General features: G+C 51.8%; 1 long non-coding RNA gene across 1 annotated transcript in view; it reads right to left on the reverse strand.

The window, feature by feature from the left end:
- Positions 1-3,710: 3,710 nt before the first annotated feature.
- Positions 3,711-8,081, reverse strand: part of LOC111824132 — a 5,096-nt gene continuing 725 nt past the window's right edge. The window contains exons 2-3 of the long non-coding RNA XR_002827225.1: positions 5,306-7,014; positions 3,711-4,178 (exon numbers count right to left, since the gene is read on the reverse strand). This is a non-coding gene — a long non-coding RNA (uncharacterized LOC111824132). The remainder of the gene's footprint in view (positions 4,179-5,305; positions 7,015-8,081) is intronic.

The following is an 8,081-nucleotide window of genomic DNA, read 5'->3' on the forward strand; positions in this document are numbered from 1 at the left end:
TGCTGTGGGAGCTGGGCTGCCACTGCCTGCACAGGGACTGCTCTCAGCACAGGCGGGCTTATGCCCCCGTTCAGCAGTGGGTCATCACCTCCCCCACTTCCCAGTCCCCCTTCTACATCAGCGTTTATGATTCAAGAGCCACTACTGACTCAGCGCCCGGTTTCTAATTTTTGGAGAGGCATCTGATGGGAGCAGCTCCTCGGCTCAGCAAGGTCCCACGAGGCACACGTAGCCGAGCTAATTACATCTGAACGGCTTTGGCCAGGTGTCCATCTTGGAGCAATTCGCTGGGACCCTGCAGGGCAAGCTTTGGGTGAGGGGTCCCCCAGAAGGGGTGTGGGTGGGCCATGCAGTGATTGACATCTCCAGAGCAGCTCCTCATTGAGGCTGTTAACTCCTCCTGGCCAGCAAACAGAAGCTGAGATGGGCACAGCGCGAGCTGCGGAGGAGGCGGTACATGGCCAGGAACTGCCAGCCCAGGGACCACCGGGCGAGGGAGGATGAAGAGGCGCCTGTCTGTCAGCAGACGTGGGACCTGCACGCCTTGGTACAGCTCGTAGGTGGCACTTCACCTTGAAGGCTCCGCGGTGTCCTACATACAGTCTCTGGAGTTCAATAGACTCCAAGTTCAAACTCCAGGTCAGCTATTTTTTTAAAAATATATTTTTTACTGATTTCAGAGAGGAAGGGAGAGAAAGAGAAATATTGATGATGAGAGAGAACCATTGATTGGCTGCCTCCTGCACACCCTCCACTGGGGATCGAGTCTGCAACATGGGCATGTGCCCTGACCAGGAAGCAAACTGTGACCTCCTGGTTCATAGGTCGACGCTCAATCACTGAACCACACTGGCCGGGCTCCAGGTCAGCTCATTTAAAAGCTGTGAGACCTCAGGCAAATTACCCTCTCTGGGCCTTAATTTCTTCATCAGTGAAATGGGAATAACAGTACCAGCCTCGTGTGTGGGAATTAAATGAAATAACTGTGTTAGGTGTTTCACACAGGGTCTGGCCCATCGCAGTCACTCACTGAATGTGATCTCCCTCGTTTCCTCCCCTTGGGACCCGGAGCACCGCCTTCCCAGTGGTGAGATGTGTTGGGGCAAAGATCCTGTGACCAGAGGTCGTAAGGCTTCTCACCCCAATTACTCACACCCTCAAAGGAGTTCCCTGCCTCAGGGCTTTGCACCTGGCAAAGGTGAAGCAAGCCTGCATGGGTCCAGAGCCGCCAGATGGTCCGTCCCGCCTCACCCTTTTTCAATCCCTAAAAAGCTGCAAAACAGAGAATTAGACCGCAAATGGTTTGGAGTCATAACCACGAAACGTGCACGTTAGAAATCGATGAACAGAAACATGTGTTGCAGCAACACTGAAGCAATGCTCCTGGGCGGGCCCCTCTGGTTTTACGAGTTCACTGACAGTGTGAACCCACGGCAGACCTCCCCCCTGAAGACTGGCGGTCCTGGGCAGCTCCGCAGCTCTGCACAGCGGGAATGCCGAGTACATGGCGTCCAGTGCCCGCAATGAGGGCGGGGGAGGAGTCCCGGCCTGGGGTTCAGGCCCACCTTGCTGCTGACTCGCTCTGTGTCCTCAGGCAGGTCCTGGTCCCTCTCCAAGCCTGGCCTCCACAGCCGTAAAATAGGAAGGTTGGACCCGATGATTCCTAAGAGGCCTCCAACTCACATAGGGAAGGGGCATCTCAGCGGTTAAAAGAGCCCTGGGAGTCACCCAGACATCGCTGGAGTCCGGTCCCCTCCACCATCGGGGTGTGACCGGGGGCAAATTGTCAACCTCTGCGCGCTCAGGTTCCTGGTGTGTAAACGGGATGGATTAGAGGGCAAGGTTGTGGAGATTGGGAAAGATAATCCGTAGCACAAAGCCTTGCCCATGGTAGGTTTTTGATGAATGTGAGATATCATTGTTAGTGCGTGGGGATTTAAAATCTACTTTGGGGAGCATGAATCATGATGGCCTGGGAGGCTCCCGGGGCCAGAATCAGCGGGTTTATGGAGAAATTAAGAGGAGAAATTCCCACATGTACAGCCAAGACCTTGCTCCTTCAATGAACAAGCTTCCCATTTTTTATATGTTTTGGGGAGGGGGGGTGCTCAATAATCTTGAAAGCCCAGCTTTGGGGAGAAGGACATGATTTTGTAAATCTTTTCAGCCTGGAGGACTTGACCACGAAGGTTAGCGTAAGCCAGGCCACAGACACTCAGAATGTGGCCCTTCTCTGAGAGGCCTGCCCCAAGTCGACTGGGTGGGTCCCTCGGGGCCCAGTTACTGCTTCTTGTCAGGCAAGTTTGGGAGCCTGGGCACGTGGGGACCCGAAGGCGGGGGCAGAGGAAGCAGTGGGCTCCGTGTGTGAGAACTGACCCCCACGGTGGCCTGGGGAGACGCGGAGGGAAGGGAGGGAACTAAATATTATCTCTCAGATGCAGGTTAAACCAGAACAAAGATGCCAACTGGCTAGTTGTCCCCTCCCTTCCTCAGCTCCCACTCCCTGAGGTGGGGCTCAGCGCCGATTAAATCAGTACCAGGAAAAGAAAAAAATAACGATATCTTCGTTGCACATCTGAGTGAGTTGTTGCTCTTATTATGTCACATCGTCGTCATCATCAGAATGTCACATCCTTGGGGGCCCACGTCCTTCTGATAGAGGCCTCCTCCCCTCCAAAAGCTCGCCCGGCCTCGTCTCCGAGAGGCCTCCAGCTCCGCAGCCTGGCAGGTCTGAGGGCCCCTTTATGTCCCGGAAGCTGCCCTTGCCCTTGGGGCGAGGACCAGAACGCACCCTTCCCGTCTGGCTGGGAGCGGTCTGGGCAGGAGGCTGGGGGTTAAATCCTCCCCAAGGGATGGCACAGCCACCGCTTAAAGGGTGAGCTCACAGGTGAGCTGAAGTCCCAGGTCAGGGCTCCCCTGGCCTGGCATCTGGGGCTCCCCTCTCCTTCCTCTCTGAAATCAATATAAATAAATAAATAAATAAATAAATAAATAAATAAAGTACTTGAACAGCCCTGGCCAGTGTGCTAATTGGTTAGAGCATCTGCCCGAACACCGAAGGGTAGAGGGTTCCGTTCCCGGTCAAGGGCACGTACCTGGGTTGCAGGTTCAATTCCGCCCAGGTCTGTCTGAGTGCATGCAGGAGGCAGCCAATCTCTCTCTTTCCTCCTCCTCCTCTCCCCCTCCCTCCCTTCCACTCTCTCTAAAAATCCATGGAAAAATATCCTCAGGTGAGGATTAATTTTTTTAAAAAGTGCTTTTATAAACATATTATCTGACCCTTTCAAAACTCCAGGAGGTAGTCAGGGCAGGTACTGTTCACTATTATTACAGTTCTTCCCATTTTACAGATGGAGACTGAGGCTCATAAGGGGGAATTACACACCCAAGTCCCACAGCTGGTTAGTGGCAGATTCAGAATCGGAACCCAGGTCTCTTGAGGTGAATCTTTGTTGGACAGTTCGCTTTGTTTGTTTGTTTTAAAATATATTTTTTATTGATTTCAGAGAGGATGGGAGAGGGAGAGAGAGATTAAAAACATCAATGATGAGAGAGAATGGTTGATCGGCTGCCCCCTGCACGCCCCACATTGGGGATTAAGCTCGCAACCGGGGCATGTGCCCTGACTGGGAATCGAACCCTGACCTCCTGGTTCATAGGTCGACGTTCAAGCACTGAGCCACACCGGCCGGCCGGGCAGTTTGCTTTGTAATCGCTAGTGGTGTCCTGCCACCAAGAAGATTCTGCTTGGCCATGTGCTCACTGAGGACCGCGAGGTTCGCCCCTTGGATAGGCCTAGTTGTGTCCATTGAAGTTGCACTGGCTACAGGCCTCTGCTGGGACCGCACTGAGGACTCGCGGAGAATCCTCGCCTAGGAATTCCGTAGGAGGCTGGAGCCCAGGGCGGGCAGGGCCTGGGTCTTGCTGCCTTTACTCTCCCAGCACCGAGCCGGCCCTTGGGGCTCCATACATGTTTGCCCACGGAGACATTTCGAGGGGCTAAGGGTCTGAGTTTTGCTCCCTCCCCAGCCACATGTCCCAGCAGCAATGTCCAGAGCGCCCCCTCTGCTTTGTTCCTCGTGATGAATAACAGGCAGTTAGGAGCCCCAGCTCTTTAGCACCATCAGCAGGTCTTGCGGGGGCAGACCCAGCTCTGCACAGTGAGGGTTTTATTCCTGCTGAACAACAACAAAACCACAGAGTGCGAAGTTGGGAAACTGACCGAGTCAGCAAAAATGACCCATAATCTACCGCCTGACACAACCGCTATTTTGAAGAACTCCCTTCCACTAGAATTCCTCCCTTCCTCTCCCTCCTTTCCTTCCTCCCTCCCTTCCTCCCTCCTTCTCTTTCTCCCTCCCTTTTCCCCCCTCCCTCTCTTCCTCCCTCCATCTCTCTCTTCCTTCCTTCCTTCCTTCCTTCCTTCCTTCCTTCCTTCCTTCCTTCCTTCCTTCTTTCTCTCATGAAAATAATACAAAATATTTAATATTTTAAAAATCACCTCATCTCTCACATCTACAGACAACCACTGTGAACATTCTGCATATTTCTCCCATTCTTTTTCAATGCCTTGTTTTAATACATGGATTATACAGAGCATACAATTATCTTAGTACATATGTATTTTCTGGTGTCACTATTTTTTTCCAATAATAAAAACAATATGTATTATTGAAATTTCTGGGAAAATACAAAAAAAGAGGGAAATAAAAATTACCTAAAATGTTCCTTCCACAAATAGAAATTTTGCATGCATTTATTACATAGTTATAATTCTACTGAATACAGTTTTTAAATTTTTTCCCACCTGTCTTATAATCATTTTCCAATGTTGCCTCATAGTCTTTATAATTAGTTTATTTTTTGTTTTAATTTTTAATAGGTAACACATTTACATGGCATAATATTTTAAAGATTCGGATATTTGATGGAAAGATTTCTTCCCACCTCGTTCCCCACTTGCTCATTTTTCTCCCACGGCTCACCACTACCCACTTCCTGTGAACCCTCCCCAAAGGACCCTTCTATGCAGAGCTAAACAAATACGTGTATATTTATACTAGAGGCCCGATGCACGAAATTCGTGCCCTGTGGGGCCCTCACAGCCACTGTGGCTTGCCTGGGCCCTCATAGCCCCGGCTTCCTCCAGAAGGTCATCCGGAAGGATGTCCGGAAGGTCGTTCGGCTGTCTGATCTAATTAGCATATTACACTTTTATTATTATAGATATGTTCCTTCCCCAGCTTACCACCCCACCCTACCATTTTTTAAACAAAGAATAATGAACTACCACACTTTTCCTCACCTTCCTTTTTAATTCAACACTATGTCTTAGAGGTCTTCCTATGTATATTCAAGAAGAGCCTCCTCAGTGTTTTTTTGCACCTCAGAGGATTCCCCTCAAGGGAGGTGCAGCATAATGTATCAAACTCCAGAGATGAACATTTAAGTTGTTTCCAACCTGTTGAAAAAAATGCTACAGTGACCAACATTGCACAGACATCATTGTACCTGTGTGAGCATCCATCTGTAAATTCCTAGAAGTGGAGTTGTGGGGTCCAAAAGAGAATGCATTTATAATTCTTAATATTTTTTTATTGATTTCAGAGAGAGGAAAGGAGAGGGAGGGAGAGATAGAAACATCAAAGATGAGAGAGAATCATTGATTGGCTACCTCCTGCACGCCTCCCACTGGGGATGTAGCCCGAAAACCAGACATGTGCCCTGACCGGGACTCAAACCGTGACCTCCTGGTTCATGCGTGGACGCTCGGCCCCTGAGGCCCGGCTGCATTTGTAATTGTGTTATGGCCAAGCTGCCCTGTGCAGGCTGGCAGCAGCAGCACACACTCTAACCCAGTGGCGAGCCTCGCTTACTTTCCCCATCTTTATTATCCTAAATAACAGAGTCAGGGCCAGCTTCAGGCAGAAACCAACTTCCCTTTTAGCCCCCAAATGGCACCTGCACTGTGTTGAAGGCTATTAGACGACAGGCATTTGCTGGGTGCTGAGCAGCGGGGATGCAGAGGGCACAGTGCTGGCCTGGGAGCTGGTGGAGCTGGCGGGGTGGCGGGGTGAGGAGGGAGGGCTATGTAATCCCTCGCAGAAGAGAACCTGGGTCCAGTTTTGCTCTCCTAAGGCAGCACCCAGGAGAGCAGGGTGGAGAGCCAGCACTCAAAACACATCCAGTGGATAAACGGTAAATTAACCGGATGTCCCACGTGGAGGGCAGGGGGAAGGCACCCATTTCACAGATGAGGAAACAGGCCGAGGAGGTGAGGTGGACTGCCTGAGGCCACACACAGTCACCGGCAGAGCTGAGTCTAGAAAAGGGCTCCTGATGCTGCATCTCGTGCTCTCTGCTCTGAACAAGGAGACGAAGGTCAAGATGGTGACTTAGATGTGACGTGACACTGGGGCCCAAGAGGAAAGATGAAGGGCAGAGCCGGGGGCAGAGGCAGAGACGGGGTGGGGGTCAGCTACCCACACCTGTCCCAGTTGCTGGATTATAAATCCTCTAGGAATTCCAGATATTCCACTCACGTCCAAGCCCCCTGCAGGGTTTAGAGGCAGAAGAGGCCCAGAGAACAGGGGCCGGGCTGAGGGAGGGGGTGGCCAAGGACACAGGTTCAGGAACCACCTGAGGGAAGCCGTCCCTGCCTGCCCTCCCGGGGCCCAGGATGGCTTCTAGCAATGACTCGGGGCTTGAAGGCAGTGTCCCCGTCCACCCAGCCAGATGGGAGGGGGGCAGCAGCCCAGACCCCTCTGCTTCCTGGACCAAGGGTAGGCGGCTGCTCCTCTCCTGGGGACATGCCTGCCCTTTGGAAGCTGCTCTGGGAGGTCACCAGAACTTGATCTTATCTGCGTGACATCCGCAGGACAGTCTGCCTCACCTTGGAATTTAGCCTCTGGAATACCTTTCTGTGTACCGAGTCCTGACCATCCCAGCAGGGGTCCCAGGGTGAGGGCACATGCTTTCCTTTCCCGGGAGGTAGAGGAGGAAGAGCAGACAGACCTGAATGAAATGACGGAACAGCCGCTGACTTCAGGGCTGGGGTCTTCGGGTTCCTGGGCTCCTGTAACCCTCACCGCACCCTCTCTGTGAGCAGGTGGTGTCAGCCCCCTTTACAGACAGGGAAACTGAGGCCCAGGAGGTCGTGTCACTTGTTCGAGGACACGGAGAGGAAAAGGCCAGGGCTCCATGGCTAAGTGCCCGGACAGGTGGCTGCCCAGCCCCACCCCACACCTCCGCGAGCTGCCCTGGGCCGCCCCTGGCTTTTCAACTGTAAACTCACATCCCGAGGCGCTGAAAACACTGGATCAGTGTTCTTCCAAAGTGTGGGATTATAGTTCATCGTAAGAAACGCATTGCCCTGGCCAGTGTGGCTCCGTTGGTAGGAGCGTTGTCCCGTCCACCAAAAGGTTGTGGGTTCAATTCCGGGTCAGGGCACATACCTAGATTCTGAGTTCAATGACCAGCCCCCCTCAGGGTGTGTGGGGGAGGCAACCAACTAATCTCTCTCTCTCTCTCTCTCTCTCTCTCTCTCTCTCTCACACACACACACACACACACACACACACACACACACACCTTCCCCTTTCTCTAAAAATCAATGAAAATGTTCTTGGGTGAGGAGGAAGGAAGGAAGGAAGGAAGGAAGGAAGGAAGGAAGGAAGGAAGGAAGGAAGGAAGGGAGGGAGGGAGGAAGGGGGGAGGAAGGGGGGAGGAAAGGAGGGAGGGATCACCACAGTGCAGCAAACAGACACACAAACATAATTCATAGCACTTAGAATACTTTATAATTATTTTACAAATATGTAAAACCAAACACAAGGTTTATGAACTGTTTTCCTCTACTGCCTGGGATGCACTGGCATTCTTTCACTCTCTGCCCCTCTGCGTCATTGATATTATTTTTGTTATCCCACACTCGAGGGTATTTTTTTCCTATTGATTCTAAGACAAAGTGGAAAAGGGTCAGTAGAGGTGAAGACGAACTAACAACACTATTTGTATTCGTTCACAAGTGGGCACAGGCACGACGGATGACAACCAGAGAACGCTGGGTCTTGACCATGAAC

The sequence above is a fragment of the Myotis lucifugus genome, unplaced genomic scaffold (genome assembly GCF_000147115.1).
Source record: "Myotis lucifugus unplaced genomic scaffold, Myoluc2.0 scaffold_953, whole genome shotgun sequence".
In the NCBI taxonomy this organism is placed as follows: Eukaryota; Metazoa; Chordata; class Mammalia; order Chiroptera; family Vespertilionidae; genus Myotis; species Myotis lucifugus.